A 25,085-nucleotide genomic window follows, 5' to 3' on the forward strand; every position below is an offset into this window, starting at 1 on the left:
GTATAGCTTAGCTGAGTTTTATATTGTGTACCCCAGTGGCCTCCACTTTGAAATGTAATGGAGAAAGAGCTTTGCATCATCAAGGCGCAGCCAACAAATCCAGAGAAACTGTATGACGCCATATTGTAAAATGGACAAAAAAATAGCTGAGGGACGTTTCTGACACCTACTTGAACCTATACTATGAAGAATTAAACTAGCTCTTAAGTCAAACAGGATGCCAGATGCTACACCAAGGTGCATCTTGTAACCAGGGTAATTTTTGCTGGATTCACTTTTATTTATTTTACAAATTTAAAGACTTTTTTTTTTTGAATCCTCCTTTTCTTAATTTCTTTTAAAAACAAAAATAAACCAAACAAGAACAAACACCATTAAGTGTGTCTGTTCTCGCGAGGTTTTAGTGTCACGTGACAAGCCGTACGTCAGCGTCTTAATGGACAGGTGCTGCTCTTACGGGTGCTGCTCACCGGCCTAGGTGGGAGACGCCGTCTGTCGCTGACACAGGTAGGATTCAATACATTTGTAAGCCTCGATCATATGCTCATGTTGCTGTCTCTCACTGATATGCTTCTCAACTTTTAGATGTGTTTTGATCGTGGATCAAAACTTCCAACTGATCACACGGTTTGACAAGTTGGAACTGGTGAGTGTTTGCTTGTTTGGGAGCTAGCATGCTAACGCTGGGAGCTAGCATGCTAACGCTGACAGTTTGGGCTCTGTCAGTGCAAACTGACTCGAGCCGAATATGTTAGTTTGAAGCATTTAAACTGAAAAATACTTTAAATGGTGAAATACTATTTTTATTGTATGCTAGCATGAAATAGTGAGACATTTATATTAATAAATAATGGATAAACTCTTTACTTTTTTTTTTTTTTTTTAAATTGAATGTGTTTTTATACCGCCATTAGGTCAGTATTGTCTCAGGGTTGCACTGTTGTAATAGTCTCTTACAGACCATTGTTACAAATTTGCCTAAGATTAATCCAAGGTAGCTTATATGTTCAGTTAATACCTATTGATGCTCGGACATCAAATACCAAGGATCATGTTACCAAATCATGAGTAATGTAGCTAATTTGCATCATAAATATCTAAATGTATATCAATTGCATGTGTGCCATTTTCAAATTGACATTCAAATTCAATTTAATTGCAAAAAGTCAAATACTACTTTATTGCCTGTTGGCAAATTTCAGCAATAATGGATTAGCAGTGAATGTACCTTGGGGTCTTTTTAAGGCCTTCAAATGGATTTTTATTAAAGATGCAAGAAAAATCAACAAACCAATTCTTCCTTTATCAAGTATGATTGACGATCATCATGGCACACAATGAAACATTTTTTTAACCTATTGATTAAATCCATCAAAAATAATATTTTGAGTCTTTAAATGCATTAATAAACATGAATTTTGATTGGCCTTCTTTGGAGTTTAGCGAAAGTCAGATTTAGTTTAGAGACACAGGCTTTGGTTTCCTAATGGATGGGATGTTGTGATTTCTTATTATTCTGTTTTTTGAAACCAGTACCTATTTCAAAGAGACTGGAGCATACTTGCATTGCAGACCATATAAAATAATAATAATAAAAAAATCTAATTGGTCAAAATTAGAACTAGCAAATAAGATCTTAAGGACAAGTGGGAATTGGTATTGGTCAGTTATCTCGATTGGTGAATGTCTAATTTTAAACATCTTTACTGAAATACAGATGAGACAAAATAGTTGTTTTTTTTAAAATAGCACACTAGTGAACATGTAGCAAAAGATAAAACAAATAGAAAAAAGTCATTATTGCAATAGAGCAAAACCCCTTTCTGCTTGAAGTCATTTTTTTGTGTGCATGTTAATTTGAAATTGGAATATAACATACATGTTGCCTTTATATTTAGGTATTTAAAATTCTCATTAGCAAAGTTAATTAATCTAAAAGGTTCACAAAGATAGAATAGCTGTGGGATGTTTTGACTGATTAGGGTTTTATTCTGTTATTAATCACATTTTTAAATGTATTTGCACTTCATATTAAAGAGGATTAGCAGTGGGATTTTCTTTCATTGCGGTTACGTTAAAACCACATCATTCCTTGAGATACAAATAATCTATTTAGATCAGTAAATGGTAATCTGGATTAGAGAGTGTTATTGTCTGGTGGTTATCCCAAAAGCATGCCTTGTAGTCGGTGAATCTTGAAGCTTCTCTTGTCTGTCTTGACCTTGCTTTCAGCTATGCTTCTACACCATGAGGGTAGTTCAGTAATTTTTTGTCAAAGGATGTCCTGGGTGATGATTTATAACTCCATTAGTTTCTTAAAATACAAATGATGGTCATGAATCATGCCACACTCTGACCAGCCTCCTTCTAACAAATGTTGACCTTTGCATAGTTTCCCTGGCAATTTCCGTCAAAGCTTTACCTGTGCTAACATGGCGCCTTTAAGTTTGTTGCTAAAGTTCATGCACATATGATGCACTATAATAAGCAAGTTTTCTAACCCGGTTACTGTGGAACACATTTGTGGTACTAACCATCCCAGCTTGCTTTCTTTCTTGCCGGTAATTTTGCCAACATGACACCGATGGTTACATCCTGAAGCTGTCCTTGACCTTTTTTTGCAAGACCAAGACACTCTTCTTGACCAAGCAACACAATACACGTAGTTTGGAAGATGGGGATTGAAAAATTCTTGAGGACTTTACATGGGGGCATGGACTTCTCAAAGTGGTTATTTGTCTGAGACCAACTCTTGACGGATTGTTCCAACAGTGTTATAGCAGCAAGACAGTGGCTGTATTTCACGTAGATTCATCTGTCATGTAGGGATATCAGAAGTTTAATGGGCACTGCTCTAAGCCATTGATGTTTAACCAGCTCCCATTATTAGAGCTGTTTCGCTGTCTGATTTATCTCTTCATTTTGACCATTGGATTTTTTTTTTTTTTTCCTGCCCGCAGCCTCACCAATTTCCTTCTCCTGGAGAGGATTGAATGTGGTGAATCTTGAGACGCAATCTTGTCAGGTGTTGCGAAAATCCACTTGGCTGTGCAATTCATCAGTATCTACATTGTGCACACACAGCCCTTCATTTATCTCTCTGGTACCATAAAAATCAGTTGATTTGGCCAGTGAACTCCATGGCTGCTTCTTTATTTTCCCTCAACATGGTTTCTTATGATGGCCTTTGGGGGGAGGGGGGGGTCGTCACTGGAAGGAGGCACTCTCTGTTTTCAAAACTGTCATGCCACTGTTGTTTTACAGTATCGGTTAGGGTTAGAGTGGTAAAGCATTTTCACGCTGCACCCGAGATTATTTGGATTGCTTTTACCTCCCTTAATAAATTGTCACAATTTGAAAACTGGAGGCTGCACTTCGTTTGTTGTCTTTGTACTGATTAAGGGGCAAATGCTTTTTCACAGCACTGCGGTGAGATGACACTAGTTTAAATTTCCTAGTATTTCTTATCTACTGGTTTGTGAACTAGAAACCTGTCACATGGTGCAGCAAAAATAGGGATCTGTGTATTGTGGATTATCAAAATGAAATCAGCCTTTAAAATAGAGTAACCAACCCCTTCCCACTGAATTGGAAGATCTGTTTATTTACAATTTTACTTCTCTATAAAGAAAATGGCCTCTTTTTTTTCTTTCTCCGATTTCCGTTGCTATCAGATAAATTTGCTCCTCAATTCTCATTTTGCTACCTTTTACTTTGCAATCATTTTTACCTCCTCTCTGAGCCACAAAGCCCACAGTCTTCTTTTTTTTTTCACCATTCTATCTTAGAGACTTTTTTGTATTTCCACTATAATAATCATCTCCTAACTTCACAATTGTCAATAAATGTGTGACATCTAGGTTTCACATGAGCAGTTTGATATGCCTGGGTTTTGTATTAGACTGTAATTTATACTTTTATAAAGCTGTAGTAAAGTAGTAAGCTAAAATTGTAGACTTGTCTTATTTCAGGACTGACACAGTAAGAAATTGCTGGGGATTGTAGTTTTGTGCTACATTCAGCAGTGACATCTTTCACACTACATGCTATCAACACAAAACACCTCCTGTCAGTATGCCAGTGGCTAAGGACAACAATTTGGACAGTATTTACAGCACTTCGCTTACTCAGCATTTGATTATGGCGCTGGCTTACTCCAATTGCATTAAATTTACCTCTGCCACTTACACTGAAAATTTCACAACACATTAACTAAATGGCTTCATGAAAAAAGCGACAGAAATACACACCGTTTGTGAACAATCAACAAACAAGAGTAATTTAGTGCGAGTGTGAAAATGATACTTATGTCCTGTAGCGGCTAACTCTACGCACATGCTAATGTTAGCTTGCGCAAAAACAACAAGGGGATGTTGGGTTTTAGCTGTTACATTAATATCATCGTCTCACTTATGAAAGTGCTAAATTTAACATTTTTTAAAAATTATTTTCATCACCGAAGACGTATGCTATTCTCTGTTGCCGTTTGGTGAGGTTACGAGATGAAGGCGCAATAGCTTAAAGCTCCTTTACTTGCTAATGCATCTAGTTGTAGGTGCAACAACATTCGCTTTAAAAGTGGCAAATACTGATATATTGTCAGCAGAGAAACTTGTTTCTTTTACCTCATCAGAATTTCACTTGAGTGATGTTGATGAGATCTTTCTTTCTTTTGCTCTGCTTTGGTCTAGAACACCAGAGGAAAAAAAAAAAAAAAAAAGCTCTTTAGCTGCTAACTTGCGCTGTTGCCACTCCCGTTTCACTGAAAGCTTGGCTGATTGCTCTGCTGAATATGGGACTAATAAGAATGTAATATTCATGTGTTGATTCATCAGTGTGAGTAACCCAGTGCTTGTCATTACTGGTGCCACAGATCAAACATTATTCACACCCTTTATCCTGTCACTTGCTACTTGATAAAGATGCTTAAAGATGCAGGAAAGTCTGCATATCAATCCCTCATTTGGTGCAACCAGGCAGCTGAGTTCAACTAATTCTTTTGTCTAAATGTAAAATTTGATCTTTTCAGTGACACCGTTGTCAGTGTTGATTTGGCATGAGCGAACTTAATAACACTCCCAATTATCAGTTTGACGCCACGCTTAAGTTAAGGTAAAGACAATAGATGACACCAGTGCCAAAAAAATAAAAAAAGAGTAACATTTGCCTTCACTGTCTTTGTTGTTGTTTGCAGGTACCTCAGAATAGCATGAAAGACTGTTTACAGTGGCGCTGCTCATTAAAGTTTGCACATCACTGTCTCATTTCACAGACATACTGGTCACCTTATAATTAGGGTTTGGTGACATGGAATCTCAATGTTGTCTAAAGACGGGCCCACTGTCTCAGACTTGTCTTGGTCAATGCTTATTCTTAGCCATGGACAATTACTGAAATACTGACTCATTAGTTTCCCCTCACATCCCTTTCAACAAAGTGTAATCTATCTCCCTTGCATCCACATCCTGTCTGGGATGTTTTCAATTACTCACCATGTCCTCTGCCTTGCTTTACCGTTTCAGCAAAAATCCTCACCCTGCCTTCGGCTGCCAGTAGACGCCCAACAGTAGCTGCTTGTCTCTGAGCATGGTAGCCTTTTGAGAGTTCATCAATCTGCTTATAACTCCTGCAGTTTTGGAGAAGCGGCAAGCAAATAAAATGAGACCTTTTCATTTCATTAGGCAATTAAAGATGAATAAGAAATACTTGTAAAGGTATTGGTACCTCACAGAAGGATTTATACTGGTATTAAATTACACTGAGGCAAGCTAATTAGGTCACTTTGACGATTGTGTTTAGTGGTATGAAGAGTGACACATACTTTGTTTAATCTTTGAAAACAACATAACATTTCTATAAAGTGCACAATTATAAATGTATATATAAAAATATTGAAGTTTGTGGTTGCAGCATGACAAAATGTGAAACGGTTCAAGGGCTGTGAGTCATTTTGAAAGGAAAGGTGTATATATATTTTACTTTGGCTATTTACATCCCATTTAGTCATGGATTTTTCACAGTGCCATCATCTGCCCAACGGCAAAGTTCCCATTCCTAAATGTATGCGTTTGTGGTTGCAGGGCTGCAGTGATATCTGCCACTCTCAGCATCACTGTGGGGCTTTTGTGCGGCCTGTCAGAAAGGTGTTGTGTCCCTGAGACTCCACACATCACGGAGCTCGACAGATTCCCAGCCAGTCTGCCTCCTGATAAGCCCTCTGTGAAATCCCAGAGCCGAGGAGCGGTTCGATTAAAATAATTGACAAAAAAAATGAGGGAATACGTTCATATTTCCCCTTTCTACCTGATGACATAGAGATAGAAAGAGGTAATTAAGTGTCTTGTTCAGCCAAGAGAGGTGGTGAGTAAACTACATCAGCAGCCTTTATGTCTGCTAAATTGCTAAAATAGTGTTCGCAGTTAACCCTATTGGCCTTTTCACCCTTTGCAAGCACCTCGTGAGTTTGTCCAAGTTGCTGACAACTTGGTGAAGGAGACGGAGGAAGAACCATGCCTGATTAACACAGTCGTCTATCCCTCTTATAAATTATCTTTTCAGAGCGTGTAGTTATGTCAAATAGTCCAGAACCAAATCAAAGCTGTTTAGCAGATTCTTAGAGGAACAACTCCCACAACTGCTTTAGGATGCACCGGGCACAGCACCAAGGTTAATATCGCTGCCTTTACAAATCTCATTGCAATGCTTTGACTTGCTTTAACAGTAGCTAAAGACCACTGCAAAAATACCAGACCTGAAATGGAAAAAATGATACAAATCGATATTATACATTAGCACTTAGCACAAAGTGCTGCTGCAAGCTGTAGGCAGAAAGGGAGGAAGCCCGAAATAGATAACGGCTTCAGTTAACAGCATTTAAATTAACACAGAGACTCGGTTGACAATGAAAATGGAAGGCACATTGAAACATTTTATAAATAAACCCTACCTCAGTTCAGGTGTAAATGAGTGTGAAGACATCATGGCGTTTTAAAATGCAGAGCAGACTGATGTCTGCTAACAACGGAAGGTGAAATTCGGAGCTGTCAGCACGATGTGCTATGATTGAAGACGTATGGTGACGGAAGTTCAACTTTGCAGATAAACTTTTTGTTGCTGTTCATAATATCTCAGACAGCCCCTTTCTAATATGTTTTATTCTCACATTTCCCACTATTTTTAGGACCGAATTTAGATGATCTCATAATCACCAGTAGTTGCTTTATTTATCTGCATCACTCTGATTATTTAATGGTCAAATTTGTTTAAATCTAAAGCATGTCACAGGCAAGGGAGAGAATGTCATCTGCCAGCTAGCTACTATCTTCAGTTGGATTCCTACTTTATGTAGGTAGTGGAAAAAGACAATCTCTAACATGCACGTCTAAATGTTGTGTGTGTCTGTTGGATTTTCACACGAGTCAGGACACAAAGCCATGCCCAGCAACCAGCTCTTCTCCTCCAAGCATTCTATGCTTCCTTACAAAGCTGACTGCCTTGTTAGCAGTCCTGTACCACTGTTATGGAAGTCAAAGTTAAAAAAACAACAAAGTCTGACCTCGGTTTACCCTTTACATTGATGTTGATGGTAAAGAAGCTGGAAAAAGAGAAATGCTTTCAGTACCAACAAAGCTGAGGCTTCTTTCTCGCACTGAAAATAGTTTCTTTTGGGGGAACTCCATTATAGCTAATAGTGTTTTTTTTAAATGTGTGAATTAAGACTGAAAAGGGAGCTTGTATACCCCCAGTGCAGCATGTGCCATTTTAAACTCCCTTGAGAAGTTTTTTTTTCCTCTTTCCTAATCAGCGGAAGACAAAAACACTGATAAGTAGTTAATTAAAAAGTGTGAACACTGACTCAGAGTCCAACAACAGTCACAACTTCCTGACCCACCATAGGCAGGCTTACTCTGACCGGTCTGCGATATCATCTGTGGTAAACATTATTAGCCAGTTGATGCCTGCAATGTATGTCGGAGGGGAGACGGACAACAGAGGAGAGACGGATCCCTCGTTGCCCAGATGTTTTTGTCGAGGCGGTTTTCAGATCGGGAGATACACTCACCTTTCAAGGATCTGCACACCATATCGGATGCAGGCGATGTGCATTCAGTTCGCCAGTGAAAGGCGCCGAGCGTTGCCATCGGCTTTTATTTACCTGATAATGAGGCTGACGGAAGAATAAGTGAACATAAATATAAACAGCAGAGCGGGATACATCACCCACTTTGCTTCTCTCGCTCCTGTGATTGGTATGAGGCGACATTTAAGATGCAATATCATGACTGCTATGAATAAATCAGTATTAATCAGCGCTGAATCTATTTGGGAGCCTTTTTTCACATTTATCAGCCTTTTAATATTAACATTGATTAAAGGCATGTCTCAAGCTTTAAGTCGCGGTGCTGTTCAGCGTCGCAGTTCGAGACGTCTCATGAAGCCGACGGATATTGCATGGGAGCTCTTTTCATCCATTCGGTTCTAGTAATGAGTCGGGGTAAGGGGGCATTGTTTTTTTTTTTTTTTTTCTTTTTGGAGACAGAGGTTAGAGGCCTATAACCCAAAGAACATTGCCCCCAAAAGTGAGACACGGTGGTGTCCTCAAAGGTGTTCTGGATCTTGGAATGTTGTGCAGGTGAAAGTAATTATGAAAAAGGATGCAGAAGTGAAGATCTTTGAAAGACGGCTTTGTCTTCTAACACGACAATGACTCGGAACACTTGCCGCTGCTAGAAGCGGGCCTGCACAAAGCAACGACTTGTTTCGAATTCACAAGTTTGGGTTGAATTGAAGACAAAGATGCTTGCCTGAATGTCAGTGACATTGAAGAAAACAGAGAGATTTGCCTAAGAGAAATGAGCTGAGTTTACTCAGATGTTTAAGAGACTTTGAGAACACTAAAGCAAAAACAACTGCAGGCTGTTAACCAGCCAAAAGGACGAGAGCCTTTAAGGACCCCCGCGGTTCGATTACGGTTCAGAAGGCTACAATGCGATTACGAATCGATTCTTCCAACACTGAATGCACAGCTTTATTTTTATTTTTTTTTTTAGCAATACCAAAAAAAATGGAGAATAAATACCCCAGACAAAAAAGTTTATGCAACAGAATTGATAAAAAAAATTTCAGCACCTCCATAACAAACAAAGAAGAAGCTAATAAACTAACAGCTCAAATTATGAGATGTAGCAAATGCAGTTTAATTTAATCTGCGGCAACAGTAATCGGTGTGCATTTACAGATATCCCTAATTTGGAATTCTGACTCATTCATTGTGCAGTAGCACCCTCCATTATGGGCCTAATTTTTGTTCTTCTGTCATGTTTTCTCGATTCTTCTCCACGCAGTACACCTTTTCTTGTTCCTCCCTCCCGTTAACTTTCCTGTCGGGGACACGCTGTCCAATCACATCCCTATACCACTCACTGCCCTTGGCAAGCGCCTTACAAACGTGAGGGCAGGTGCATGTTCATGTTGCTGCTTAACATCGTGTTCCTGATGCAGCTAAAGTGGTTCCATTTTAGATGAAGCCCACATGATAATGAGCAGGTGTGAGGATGTGTTTGTGTGAATGTCTGCGGCTGCCTTTGTGCATTTCACAATAGTCTTTGATTAAGGCGATTCAGCCATAATGGGAGACGAAAGTTTGAGCTGGAAAATGAGGGTGAAAATTTAGAACATGCAGCACCTGCGCAAGGAATACAGTTCCACTTTCTCTTTTCTGCACACACAGATGTATCCATTCATGCTATACGTATACTCGTGTGTCTCAAAAATTTAGAATATTGCGTAAAGGTGAGATATTTCTAGCCAGTCATCTCAGATGGTGAAATTGCAATTTTATAGTGATTCATTAGACAAAAGGTAAACTAGTTCAAGTTTTTATTTTTTTGCACTTTTAATGATTATGGCTTACAGGTACAGAAAACCCAATGTCTCAGGAATTGACATACAACATTAGACCAATTAAGAACAGATGTTTTAAGTACAAATTTCAGGATTCTGAAAAGTGTGTGCGTTTTTACATTCACTGAATAATTGGTCAGGGCTCCTCTTGCATGAATTCCTGCATCAGTGCGACATGGCATAGAGGCGAATCAGCTTGTGGCACTGCGTAGGTGTCATGGAAGCCCAGATTGATTTGATGGCTGCCTTCAGGTCGTCTGCCTTGTTGAATCTGGTGTCTCTCGCCTTCCTCTTGACGACAGCCCCACAGATTTTCTATGGAGTTCAGGTCACGGGATTTTTCTGGCCAGTCAAGAACAGCCTGGTTGCTCAACTAGTTTTTGGAACCTTTGGCAGTGTGGACAAATGCCAAGTCCTGCTGGAAAATCAAAACGGCATCTCCGGCTAGATGACTTGTGTTTAGAAAACCCAGTGGACCAACACCAACAGATGACACGACACCCCAAACCATCACTGACTTGATGGTGGAAAGTTCAAACTGGACTTAAGGTAAGACGGATTCTGTGCTTTTACACTACTTACCCCTGGAATCTTGATTTCCCAGTGAAATGCAGAATTTACATTAACCTGAAATTTACATTAACCTCTCTGGTCCATTGGGCAACAGTCCAATTTCTTTTTTTTTTTTTTAAATTTATGGCATTATTGTTGGCTACTGTTTGTACATCTGAAATACATGTTTCTCAAATTAAACCTTTTGTGGATCCATTAAAGAAAATAGTTTTTTTTTCACAAATCTTTGGCACTACTAAATAAGTAATATAATTTTGAAATTTGAAAAGTAGATTCTTTAATCTGTATAAAATACAGAGCATTTTCAGCAAAGAGACTGCAACATTCAGCCAAAAAACAAGGTATAAAAGCTGAGGATGTTTCCTGGAAGAATCAATAGAAACAATCAAATGTTTTAAAGGATGTAGCGAGAATATGATATATATATATATATATATATACTTTTTTTTTTTTTTTTTTCCTCTTTCCGGACTTGTACTCCCCTTGGGTGATGCATTTCTCTCATAGTGGCCTTTGAGCAACATGCACACAGCACCTCCTTTTGGCTTACAGGGAATTCTCCTAAAGGTCACATTAGGATGGCAAGCCAAACAGAGTGGAAGAGGATAATCCTTCTCTTGCAGTTCAAGCCTCCCCTCTTGACACTTAAGCCCACACTGAACTGTACACCTACACACCTTTGTAGAACCCCAAAACCGGAAAGTCTACCGCCTCATACACAGAATACATATTAAAGATGTAGAGATGCAACTTCACAGTTCCTCTACTCTTAATTTTTTTTAAGTAGAGTAAGCACTGGGGAATTGTAAGCTTTTATTTTTGTTGTTGTTGTTGTAGGACAGTCAAATACAACCCCATGTATCCTAAACTAAACCTGTAACAGGTATAGGTAAGCATTATTTCATGAGTAGAACATGCTTTTAAAAACCAGCAAAAAAAGTAAGAAGTTGCCAGAATTCATGATCTCATCCACCATCAGAGAGCATTAGATTTGCACTTGGTTTATCAGAGAGCATTAGATTTGCACTTGGTTTTGTGTAGGATAAGTCTGAAAATGTCTCGTTATGCTTCCACATTTGTCCAACCAGAAATTAGGAGAAAAGTCTGTGATTTAAGCCTTGAGCCCAGTCATGTATTACCCCCTAAAAGATCATAGTGGTTACGGGTTTGTGAGCACCTCAATTTCAAGTTGCCCAATTGTGCCTTATGGCTGGGAAAATGCTAGAACTCTCCTTTGTTTACCTTTTGTGTGATCTCGTTGCTCTCTGCTCTCCACCCAGAAATTTCTATTACATGTGTATATATATCCTCCTGGAACTTTCCTTTAGGAGAGGACCTGTTGGCCTAACTTATATTAACAACTTATCTACACCTTTTTACCCCCCTTTGCTGTTCCACCTAGAGATGCTGCAAAATTACTGTTGAGACATTACAGGCTATACTTACCCGCCTTACCGTACCTGTCTTCCATTGGTCTTGTCCACTTTACTGCCACTCTTCAAGGAAAATAACAGCAGCCATGCTCGCCATCCTCTCCTTGGCCACTGACATCCTGAGATTGACCTGTCAACGTTCATCACCATAATTTTCAACAGCCAAAAAGGACTCGAGAAATGATCGCGGTTATCATCAACTTGAGTGTCACTAATTCATTCTCTCTCCCAGAGAATGCCTGTTGTCATGTACTCTGAAACTCGAGACCTGCCATACTTAGTTTACAATAAATTGTTTAAAACTTTATTGCAGGCTTTCTGTTTTTTTTAATGTGCCTTGTGAACATAAGAAAGTAGAAAACTGCAGCTCTGTGTTTAATAAAAGCTCAAAGCTTAAGAAGGGGTGCAACAGTTTAATGGGAATGTTGCTTTTGACCCTTATTCATGTTTTTGGTCTGAAACCTTTTCCTAATGTTGCTCCCTTTCAGTGCCATAGAAAAGGTATGCTTTTTAGATTTTTTTTTTTTCCTACTCGTGTGACACTGCAGCATGCATAATTTGAATACCACACAAACCAGACAGCCATGGATTAACATCACTTAATCTCATGCTGTCCAGACGTTTTACTCGTCATGGAGTCCTGGATGCTTGAAAGTGAGTGTGATTAATTTGGCTAATAATTACTGTGTGTAAACACATGGGGGCACCCTTAGAGCTTTGAAATTCAAATCACAGGTGGACATTTGATTATCGTGGAAATGTAAAAATAAACTTAAGTTGTAACATACTTAATCATACAGTGGCACACCACTGTATGATTTACACCTCTGATCTCGGTGTACACACTCTAGTCAAAGCTCATCAAATGTGACATGTTTCAAAGATGTGAACTGTTCCACAAAATGTCCTTTGTTTCTTCATAAGACACACGTACCATGCTTTTTATAAGACCAGAATTCATAGCAATATAGGGGCCAATATGTCAGCAGCTTAGGTCTTTGTTTTCAGTGATCTTATGACACATTGTTAAACAAGCTTAAAAGAAAAAAGCCATCTCAAATGTGCTACAATTTTTATAAACTCCTTGAGAAAGACCTCTGGTGTGTTGCAAAAGAGTTAAAATATAGGAAGAAAAAAAAAAATAATGCACCCCAGAAACTACTCCTTGATGCATACAGTACAGAAGCATCAATTCAACCAAGAGTCCCAAGGGCTCACTTTTAAGTCCTTTCTTTCTCAGTAGTTATGACTTTATGCATGAAGTTACTTGGAAATGTCAGAAGAGACCCATTAGCTTATGATAATGTCTCCCACTATACAGTATGTCACTTCACACTCGTATTCCTGTTCTGGGTGCTAATGAGACAACTCGAGAGACCAGCACCTCTTGATCCGCAGGTGAGGAAATGATACCATCTTAATACTGGCACACATGGTAATTCAATTCAGATATATATTTCTGTAATGCTTTTTTTAAAGTTTAAGCACTGAAATGGTTAACACTGTAGGCTACTCTTTCTACATTGCATTTCAAAATCAAATGTTCAAAGTGTTTTAAATGTTCTGTCATGTTGTATTGCATATCTCGCTTTATGTAGGATTTCTTGGTGGTTGTTTGTATTATTTCATTACTTTGCTGAGGCTGTGGTCAGCAAAATGTGTGAGTTTACAGATATGACCCCTGTAATTGCTGGCAATAGTCAGAGTGATTTCTGTTGTCACCAAGCATCCTGGGAGATTCACAGCTTGTGCCTTGGGACCACCGCCAAACTAGTTCAAGGTCACCTTGGTGAACAAACTGGCAGAAAGCACAGCCCCCAACCCCCTCCTATAGCTGCTCATCCAAAAAAAAAAAAAAAAATTCTCTCCCCACATTTCTCACAAAAGGGGAGGGGACGGCTGGCAATCATCTGTCTCGCAATACTGGCCACTCATCAGCTGCATCAGCTGCACTCCCACACCTTCCGTAAAGCACTTTCATATTTCACCTTCCCTGAGTACAACAGCGCCAGCCTACTCACTCTGCCCCTTCTCTGAACCCTACAAACCATTTCCCATCGCTGTTATGTCAAGTCCATGCTCCACCTAACAAGGTCCTGCTGACCTCAAGCTCGTGTCCTCTTCAGCCTTGGCCTCAGAAAGCCGGTCCCCGCCGCAGGGTTTGCAAGTTTAATTAACCCCAAACCTGGATCAAGCCAGTTTTGACAGCTTACGAGCATCTGGGCTTCTGGCAAGTTGTGGTGCAGGGACGTCCATTGTCAAACACTTGCCTGTCTTTGCTGTATAAAGAGGATACATGAAAGGTAGCGGTTCATTCTAAGATTGATCTCGATACCAGATAAATTATCTTAAGCATTAATAATATAGTAAAATGTTGAAGGAAAGTCGAGAGACACTAAGTGGAAGAAGTTTGACATCTTCCTCAAAGACAGACTTTGTAGCTGTACAAAATAAACTTGCTTTTTTTTTGTTTAACTTTATTGCCACTTTAGAGCTGGAGCTTTTATTTGCATGGCATTTTGGTCCACATTTTTTTGTTTTTATACCTGGTGACATCAACTTTTGATTTTGACTTTTTGGTGAAGTTGTACACTGAGCTTCTGAGGTTTAGTTTTACCTACCTTGTCCTCAGTATGTGATATGTAAAATGTTTTAAACCCATTTTTATTGCATGGGCATCTTCCATAATGGGGCACAGTCATGTACAACTAGAAACATTTAAAGTGAGGGGTAGTTGAGTATGTTTTTCCCAGGGACATAGTGCCATTTTAATGCACAATAAAGTAACTGTTACTTTCAGGTGTTATAGAAATGTACTCTCTAGTTTCCTTAAGCACGGTCCAAAATATACATGTCGGCTTATTTGGTCCTTCTCCAGTAAATTTCCCTTAGGCAACAGGCTATTTGTGTCTCTGTTGAAAGTTTTACTAGTGCTTTTTGCCCATTGAATACTGAAAATGGGCAGCAGCGCCCCCCACGACCCTTCACAGGATTAAGTGGATATCAAAAATTTGTAGACGGCTGGAGTTTTAGAGTAAAATTAGATGGACTTTGACTCCCATGAGCAGTCGAAGTCTGCCCATGGGCAAAACAACTAAACAATGTGCGCTTTCAAAGTTCAGCAGTTAAATGAGCACATATGCGAGTGCTGGTCTTTCTCTTTCCCAGTGTGCATCAAATGGGTCATAATTTGTATGCATGAGGGTTAAGAGGAAAATGCTCAATAAAAAATATAACCCTGATCTCTCTTCACAAATGTGGATCAGCTGTATTTCAGACATCAATAAGATTTTATCATTTGAGAACACGTGCAAGGGCAAGTGTGCGAACGGGGCAAAAGCCGAATTGTGGATGGTTCCTTGTGCTTTTCGTCTGGAGTTTCAGCTCTGAACTCAGTTCTGGGGATGGCAAAGACTTTGGCAGGGAATTTAACATAAAAACAAAGGAAAGGGAGTGAGGAGGAGTTAACTTGTCGCAGTCAAACTTTACACAGTAAAAAATGCTGGGTTATTTTCATAACCCAATTTCTGGGTTAAAGCTGTTGGGTCATAGGTTGGGTTAGTTTGACCAAATATTGGGTCAAAATTCATAACTCATGAGTTGGGTCAGAAATTTATCGGAAGTCTACATCTTGCACACTTCTGTTGGGCCAGGAGTTGGGTGGGTAGATTTACCCAAACGGTTGGGTTAAAGATGAAACTTGGAAGAAGCCACGCCCCTCTTCACAAGCCTCCATTTTCAACATGACTGTGAACGTTGCATATCGGACTTCTCCTCTACGTTGAAATAAGACATGGTAAGTAAAAAGAAGATAAAGTTTCAACGTTAATAGAATTTTATACATAAATTGAATTTATTTCAAACATGTTTGATATTTATTTTTATGGTTATTTGAAATGTTTATTATGGCAGGTTGCTCTGACAAAGAGCTTCGGTGTTGCTACAACACGGATGTTGGGGAAAAATAGATGAAGGGGAAGGGCACAATTTGTCAAGTAAATTAAATTCAGTTTTTAATATAACCTCAATCATATTTGTTCATAACTTAACATAGTCAAATTTTTAAAAATCGATTTAGTTTTAAAAGAAAAGGTAGTTGACGGTTTGTCCCCTGATTTTTGCAATATGCGCGCGCATCGTCAGCGGGCTGAGGCTACGTGTTCGAACACCAGCAGTAATGGCGCAGGAGAGCGAGCAGAGCTTTAATAATGTGGGTATATTATGCTTGTTGAAAATAAAATAACTTTTGCAAAGTTATTAGGCGATAAATTAGTTGTGTAAACCTGAATTATGCGCTCGGTTTATTAACATATAGCTTAATTACAAACATGCTCGGACGTGTTCGGACTTATCGCTTCCCTCCAGCCGCCTGCTCGTCTCTCCCGCTCAGTCAGTTGACCGGGCGGAGCGGCTCGTTAAGCCGAAAGAGAACGACCGTCTCCCGGCACATTGCTTTCAAACTCCCGCTGGTTTTCGGCAACGAATTAAAAGCAAAACTAAGACAATATCTAATGTTAATGTTTGCTCATTTTATTATTATTGTTACTATTAATTACAAATACATTTATTTAAAGTTGGTGCTGAAAGTTATTCAGCACTAAGTTTGTGTTAAGTTTTACTTCTAAATTAAATTATATGTGTCATTTTATTTTATTAAGAGCTATATTTATTTTTAGGAACATAAAATTACTCTGAACATTTGAAATTGCTGGCTAATTACAAGTTATTTGCAGTGGAGACAGCTATAAGATTTAATTCAGTCATTCTTAAAGTTTGATTTGTGATTTTCTTTTCTGATAGATTTTGTAATTTTACATCCAGGATCTTCAGGAGAATTAAGCGAAACTCCTCGTTCTCAAGGAAGACATTCTGCATGACCAAGAACATGAGTCTGCTCCCTCAAGGTATTGAAGCTCAGAAGAAATGTTCTCTAAAATGTTTTCATGCTTTCTAGTTACTGCAACATTTTAACACTAACTTATGTTTGATACAGAAGATGATGTAGTCCTGCAGCTGCTGCCAGTACCCCTTCCTGCTCCACCTTACTAATTTGGGAGAAGTTTCAGATCCATCAACCTGGAAATTCAGATGTTTTCATTGATATCCAGCCTGTAAGTCAACCTTCATCTCTGAATCATGCTCAGATCGTTTAAATAATTGCATTACATTCAATAGTGAGGTTTTGTGTTAAACTAGAATCAGTCAGAAATTAGTTTTTGAGAATGTATCCCTTTACCTTTAAATTCACTAATGGCCTGTTTTTGTGTCTTCTCTCTCTTGTTCTCAACGAAGATCTTTTGTATGGCCAAGAAGAGAAAGGAGCGGCCGTCTTCTCAACAACATGAATTTTCTCCCTTAAGGTATTGAAAGCTGAAGAGATGTTTATAAACTGTTAACATTTAACATTTTAACACAAGCTTATGTTTGCCAGACAGACAAGATGATGTAGCCCTGACGCTGCTGCCAGTACTCCTCCCTACTTACACATTTGGGAGAAGAGTTTCAGACCCATCAACCTGGAAGTTCAGAAGGTTTCATTGATATCCAGCCTGTAAGTCAACATTTATCTCTGAATTATGCTCAAATTGTTTGCTGTTTATATAAGTTCATCACTAATGGCCTGTTTTTTCTGTCTTCTCTCTCCATCAGGTTGGGACAAACCTGGTGGTGCATCTACAAAATGTGACAACCCGTATGTCCTCATGCAGGGAGACTGGCAAAATGCTAAAGTGTCGTTAAAAATGCTCCTTGTTTAATGGCTGAAAGGTTTACTTGTAGTTTGCTTTAAAACAGACTTTTTTTCATTAAATGTTTTCTAATATGGAGTAACAGATACTTCTGGAGTTGTAGCCAAATGAATTGAAGTGATTTAACTACTTATGTTTTGTAACTTTTGTAAATGAAATTGCTGGCTCTATATATGTATCATGTGAAAATAAAAGAAGCTTTAAATTCATATGCCTTTTAATCCTTTTTTTATATAGTGAAATTTAAAATAATTTTTTTTTAATCCAACTATAGTGGTATAATAACCCTTGTGTTGGGTTATGAATTTCAACCCAATTTTGGGTCAGTTTAACCAATTTAAACAAGTCAATTTAACCCAACGTTTGGTTAGTTGCCATGACCCAATGTGCTGGGTCAAACCCTCAACCCAACCCAGTTGGGTTAAAACAACCCAGCGTTGGGTCGGTCCATATTTGACCCAGCGCTGGGTTACGTATTGGGTTATTTTTAACCCAGCAGTTTTTACTGTGTAGGCTTGTAGACTAGTGTCGTGCATTGGTGTACTTACCAGCTTTTGTCATGTTACCGTCGCATCTTTTGTATTTTATTGCGATTTCTATGATTCGACCAATGTAAAGCAGTGTCTAGTTTTGAGGGAGAAAACGGATGCATAATTTCCACTTTTTTCAGTAATATATGGAACATTTAAACTTCTACTCAGATCCTATTACTCTTAGGGTTTGAATACAATTATTGTCCCTTATTATACAATATCAGAGCGCTGTTCAATCCACCATTTTAGAAATGGTGTATAGCACAACTGTTAAACTAAAGATTACATTTAGGTTGGCCTAAAATGGCAGATAAGGAGAACATAACTGTGACGTGGTTCTCTTATGACTTGGACAAACAAAAAAATGACTGCCCAAGACCAGAGATCACTTTAGTGACATTTATTTAGCTCTTCAAGTGAACAAAGACGGCAGGTGCAGAATATATACAAGGATGTCCAAGGCAGGTTAAAAAACAAACAGAAGAACCTTCCATGTAGGAGTCCATCACCTTCCATGTGACTTCTCAGGAGTCTAGCCACACACTGGCTCCCTCTGGCACAGAGCCCTGCTTTTAAAGCCACAGGCTCCGCCCACAGACCAAACAAGCAAAACAACTAAACAATTACCTCTAACTCAAATAAACTCTTAAAGGATACAAAGTAATAATAAATACCAAGGGAAAAAAGAAAAATATATAAATAAACTTGATCAAAAATACAATAATCAATTTAAGAGAAAACACTCAGTATGTTCCGATGACGTCACTACGTCGTCACCCGACTCTCTCCTGGCGCGCCACAATCCGGAAATAACCCTGCTTGAAAACGGAAGCAGGAAAATGTTTGAAACTGAAAACAACTTGTTAGGATGGATATGCTAACTGAAGAGTAGGGATCCTCAAATCCAGGCCTCAAGGGCCAGAATCCTGCAGGACTTGGATGTCTCTGCTTCAACACACCTGAATCAAATAATCGGGTCATTAACCGGACTCTGGACCATTTGATTGAGGAATGTTTAAAACTGCTGGAGTTTCTTGTTCGGAGTACGAATGAATGCTACATTTAAAAAAGGAAAAAAAAAACATTCCCCTTGTACCTTAAGTATAAACTACTTTGTGTTGGTTTGTCATATATCTATAAAATACTGTGGTTGTGGTGTGAGACAATGTGAGAAAGTTCAGTGGTTGTAAAGTCCTACAATGTGAAAAGGAAATCTACGGCAGGCTTTTCTGTTCCACTAACTACTGACAAATATTTGACATCAGGAGCTGAAGTATGATGGGGGGAGGGGGGGAACGCCAGGTGTTTGCATTTGATAATAAGAAGATTATGCTACAGTAAATAATAAATGGATGAAACTATGGCTTGTTGGCTGTAACACCAGTCTCCTTGCTTCTCCTTCTAAACTTTGAGAACTTCCTCTCCTCCACAAAAATGACCCGTGTGGAATTTAAAAATTTTTTTTTTTAGCTGCCGGACGCGGATGACAGCTGGAATCTAATTTGTGACAGCTGTTTCGAACAAAGTGAAGAAAAGGGGAAAAAGCGGGGGTAAAGCGAAACCCAACAGCTATGTCAGCATAGCTGTGTGAATACCTGGCCAGTGTGGAGCCTTGGAGTTTTTTGTCAGCTCTGTCACGCATCACTGTCTCATGAAATTAGAAACACAGAGGAACACAAATCTTGACATTGCTGGATATCTGTATGACATTGGCTAACGTTAAACCCGCTGTCGCAGTGTGGCGCGAGCCGGCGACTGGTGTGCGACGCAAACAATGGCTCCTTTGTCTGGAAGCGCATTACAAGTGAGACAAAGTATCAGCCAGAACTTTTTGTCCTCTTCTTGACAATCATATCTAATGATCCAAATTTTGAATCAAGTCTTTCCGATGTGTGGCTGTCAGGAACTAAGCCTATGCATTAATTATATGCTCTTTGCCAGGTCAACAGCAGGGCCAGAGGACAGTGGGAATTATTCATTTCGTCAGGGTAGATTCGTCGGACCCCGGTTGGTAAGGAGTCCTGTTGATGAGGGCACAGGGCACACAATCCTCCTCCCCAAACACCTACTCCTATACGTGGAGAGCCTCTGGCTTCCTCCTCCTTTTGCCCTCCTCTTGGCCTCGGTTCCCCCCCCCCTGCTCGTACTTCATCAACTCATGGATGTCAAAAGGCTGCAAGGTAGAAGAGAACGGGGTCTTTTTCTTTCACTCTTTTCTCAGTGGGAAGCCCTTTTAGACACAGCAGCCTCATGATTATTATTCCCGCCCTCCTCCCCTTTCTCCTTCCTCAAGGCCTGCTTTAGCGTCTCTCCTTGCATTTCTCAGCTGAAGACACCTTATTCCCCAGGTCTAGGGACGTCTCGCCTGGGAGATGGCGGGGTGGCAGAAAGTAGCATGGATAGAACTGAGAAAAACACCAGATTTCTCTAGCACCTCGGTCTTAATGGGATCTGTAAGATCTGAAGTTATTTCTCCCCTAACCGCACAGCACATATCATGTAATTTACATTTAAATTAAAAGAAAGAAATGTAATTTTGACCATTCTGAGGGCTTCACATAAAGAGAGGGGGGGGGAAAAGAAAACCAAAAAGGCTTCGCAACATGGCTGGATTCAGCTTGGAGTACTAAATGTGTCTCGCCCAGTGAGTTTCAGGCTAAACAAAAGATCCGGATCAGACACGGGGAGGCCAGCGGCTCAACGCAATCAGAGAATTCGGCTAATGACGATGGTGCCAGGTGTATCGCCAGGTGTGGTTGATTAGAAGGAATGAAACAGACAGTGAAGGTGACAACTGGCGCTGGGTTCCAGCTGAGAGTAGACGGAGATTTTCAGATCAATGAGCCGCCGAGGACAAAAATATGAATCGCCTAAGAAACTTCCCTCTTTGATTGCGAATGATTTGATTCATCCTGACATGACAGAAATGATGAAGAAGATGGCTTCACTGCTGGACGATTTTAGACAGGTAAATCAATTTGCCGACTCCATACATCGCAGTCAAAGGCGGGTGAAACTAGTTTCCCGTTCAGGACCACTTACAGCGCCTTGGAGAAGTATCCACACCCTTTTTAGTGTCGCACAAATTGTCATGTTGTAGCCGCAAGCTTCAATTTATTTCAGACAAACGCAAATTCTTGCATGACTGTCAAGTAAAAATTACAGTTTGCCATCATGTGTTGCGGTGAAAATGTTCCAGTGAAAAAATGTTGCAGTGAAGGAAAAAAATAAATAAAAATTGGTGTTTCTAATTTGACAAAATTTGCTCTTATTAATGCCCTTAAAACATGCAACCCATTAAAACCCAGATTCTCTCACCACTGCAGCTGAAGGTTCAACGTAACTCACCAGTCAAAGGGAGGAAAAGTAATGTTGACCCCAACAATACATGACGGAGTGGGGACGACAGATGCATCAGTCTACTAAATTACTCTGCACAGGCCTCTTTCTCATTTCTGAATTACTGTTGAATTGGTGCACAGCTGAGGAAAGAGGAGGAAAACAAATCAAAGTGAAATGCCAACCATTTAGGTGAAGTTTTAACACCTGCGACTTTGCGTCCCAGCAGACAGACATGCGTGCTTGCGGTTTTCATGCTCTTTGGCAAATGATGCCATTTCTAGGAGGAAAATGATAAATATTGATCTCAGAAGTTTGGGGTTGCATAGATGCTTGATATTACTTTGTTATGATGACTTTGATCGAAGTTCTTGGACAGAACTTTCTCTGTTGCATATGTGCAAACGCAAAAGTAATTACTGAAAGTAAAATTTACAAATGCAGGTTTGGGGATTAGATGAGGCTTTGGAGGACTGACCGTTTCTCAATGTACTTTTTGTTTTCTTTATCCAATGTACACTTCTTGGTCTAAATATGTTACTACTGGCTAAAGATTTTTGTGGTCAATTAGTTTTATAAGGTATTTCCCTTTACTAGATTATCTCACGTCATCTTCCATTTGTTAGAGTTCCCTATTATAAACTGTCAGTCTTCCCACTGAATATTCATTTCTTTTCTATAAAATGTTCCAATAATCAATCTGCATTGTCACTGATGATATTTTCATTCAATACCACACCCAACTCTATAATCTAGTTCCTTAAGTTTGCTGCAGAAAGTAAAGATCGCATAAGAATCTGGGATTGAAAAACAAAAGAGGTCTACACAGAATTTATGACTCGGTTCTTATATCCTGAAAGTGGCATGGCAATGTATAAATAACTAAAAAGAAAAGACTCAGCTAGTCTGAAGTGTTTCATTCAACAGCTCTTTAGAGTCTATCAAAGTTGTAATAAAAGCTTGCATGGATATAAATAAGAATCCATATTTTTCCTAGGAAAAATCACATTTTTCCTAGGATGTGCCAGGAAACATCAAGAAATGTTTCACAACATCAAGAAATCGCTTATTTTTCTCAAGCACATGATCTGAAGACAAAATTTGGACTTAATTACATCACCATCGCATTGCGTTTCACTGTATAATTGACTAAGCTAAATTGTTTTGCTGTTCGATAAAACTGTTACAACACGGAAAAGCAACTGACAGAACCTCTTTCACGGGTGGAGATTCTACAGTTTTCTGCCCGAGGTCGTCGATGAAACTCGCAAAACTACCCGTCGAAACTTCCAGGCTTCATTTTCGGTCCTCATGGTGCTGTTAATATTTGATCACAGCTGATGGTGTAATCTCCAAAAAACTGTTGATGAGGCCATTCTATAGCTAAAATATCCACCCTGCATTAATACTAATGTGGACAAAGGATACTGATTTTTTTTTTTTTTTTTTTTTTAGAAACTAATCAGAAAGTTTTGCTCCGTTTCCGAAAGCCAGAGGTGTTATTACCAGTTTCTTTTTTTTTTTTTTCCTTAACTTTCACCGAGTCAGACAGAAGTAATGGCTCTCATTCATCACAATTTGCATGCATGAATTAAAACAAAGGGCTTTTACAATAATTTTATTTTGAAGCCTGCTTACTCGGTATTTACTTTTTGTAGGTTGCTCCGTATCAGGCTAGAAAAACCTGATTGAATTTTAAAAGAGGAACGAGTCAATTACGTTCCCCTCTTATTTTATTTGAGTCCCACTTATTGTGTCAGAATTAAGAAGTTTTGGTGGTGAAGTTTTCAGTAGCTAGTAGTTAAAATAAAACCTGAACACTTTAAACACAAATAACATTTTATGTTGAATAAAATGATACACGAGAACAAACATTAAGACGACTTTTAATGCGTTCATATTTGGATCAGTGTATGCCGTCTGTATTATTATGACTGTGGATGTGTCATACTTTGGCATATTCCTGATTAACCTTTTACTGCAAGATTTTATCACATACCACACAAATTGTTTGGGATTTTGACGGTATTTTGACTAGATGCTAGGCTACACTGACATTGCTACTTTGAGTAAAGAACATAGAATAAAGAAGGTTGTTGTTTCGTGCCAGATGTTTTTGCATCAGTCATATTGTAGTGAGACAAATATAATCATTTTTCCGAATGGATATCATTTTTACAGTCATTTGTTTCGATGAAAAGAAACGGCTAAATTTATCACATTTAACAGTGAACATCCATTGTCTGTTCCAGCTTATCCTGGCAGGATCGATGGGGAGTTGGTGTCCGTCTCCAGTAGTCAATGGGTTGGAGTCGCCAGTCTATCAGACCAACACACAGAGAGACAGACAGAGAAACTTTTGGTTTCAACTGAAAGTGCTGTGCCAGTCGGTTCTTGAACACATTGAATTTGCTTCTGATTTCACTTTGAATATTTAATGTAGTAAGACTCAAAGTGAGATCAATCTATAAAAAAAAAAAAAAAAAATTATACTGCAAGTTTAGCTTTTCATCTTTATCCTTCACACTGCCTAACATTACTGTCCTTTAAATGAAACGCGTTCATGTCAGACTTTGGTTTGTTTTCGTGGTGTGATGTTGCAGGGCATTGAGACATACATGTCTGCCCCAGGCAACATGGACATAAAAACAGCTGGAAATGGACAATATCCTTGAGGGCATAAAAATTGGTCAACACCATGAAGTGGTATTAGGGAATTGGGTTTCTCTAACCAGTTTTCCTGCAATCTGGCAGCAGCACTTCTGAAAACCGATTTTTCCGGCAGGCATCAGAGCTGATGCAAGGACATGGAAAGTCAGATGGTTCTGTCGAAAATGTGGCAGGAAAAAAAAAAAAAAGATTTCTAAAGACATCCAATGAATTCCAGGAACGTCCTTTTCCGAAATCAAACCAAAAGACGGAAGAGGAAAATGCGAAATCTGTCTCTGTTGGGGAAGAATTAGAGAAATGGCACACAGTATTCTGTTGCTTTGATGAAATCCTTCCAAGCACAAAGCTGCAAAAACAAAATCTTACCAAGAACAACTAGAGCCTAGCAGTAAGGTAAATCAGCCAGTAGAGAGAGGGAGAAAGTTCTGTGGCTCCTCAAGTCCCCAGTCGACTGATGAGTCTGATGAACGTCAGCTGTCCAGGCTGCCAGCACTCTCCAGGAACGATCCTCTCTAAAACAGATGTCTCACTCAGACAAAGCGCAAACACCTGACAGGAACATTTTTTTTTTTTTTTTTTTTTGGGGGGGGGTGGGGGGGGGTTGAGGGATCCAGAGGGGTTTGATCACAGTAAAGTCAATTCAACAACATTAAGGTAAACTGTGAGGGAGTTAAAGAAGCCCACCTTGATGTTCAGTTAAAAATATGTATGGCCAAAAGAGACAAAAATTTTTTATTTTTTTTATTTTTTTTAGCGGTAGTGAGGCTATATTAATTGATTTTTTTTTTTAAATAGCTGCATATTGCTAATGTCTCCCTCTTTTTTTTTTTTCAAATGTCAATTTTTCAAATGTCAGTTGATCTCAATTGCAATAACATATCAAAACG

General features: G+C 39.1%; 2 long non-coding RNA genes across 5 annotated transcripts; both read left to right on the forward strand.

Annotated features, from left to right (window-relative positions):
* Positions 1–192: 192 nt before the first annotated feature.
* On the forward strand, positions 193–24,761 carry LOC106925129 (uncharacterized). The gene is made up of 3 exons (XR_001419785.2): positions 193–507; positions 586–646; positions 23,781–24,761. It is a non-coding gene; the product is annotated as an uncharacterized LOC106925129 (long non-coding RNA).
* Positions 15,407–17,865, forward strand: LOC148154061 (uncharacterized). 4 transcript variants are annotated; one of them, XR_015766216.1, is made up of 6 exons: positions 15,407–15,705; positions 16,710–16,813; positions 16,903–17,020; positions 17,202–17,269; positions 17,341–17,460; positions 17,559–17,865. It is a non-coding gene; the product is annotated as an uncharacterized LOC148154061 (long non-coding RNA). The 4 variants fall into 4 exon arrangements; XR_015766215.1 differs by having other exon boundaries at positions 15,408–15,705; positions 16,731–16,813; XR_015766213.1 differs by having other exon boundaries at positions 15,408–16,813.
* Positions 24,762–25,085: the final 324 nt, after the last annotated feature.

Source organism: Poecilia mexicana, unplaced genomic scaffold (genome assembly GCF_051168715.1).
Source record: "Poecilia mexicana isolate PSO_F unplaced genomic scaffold, ASM5116871v1 scaffold_18, whole genome shotgun sequence".
Classification (NCBI taxonomy): domain Eukaryota; kingdom Metazoa; phylum Chordata; class Actinopteri; order Cyprinodontiformes; family Poeciliidae; genus Poecilia; species Poecilia mexicana.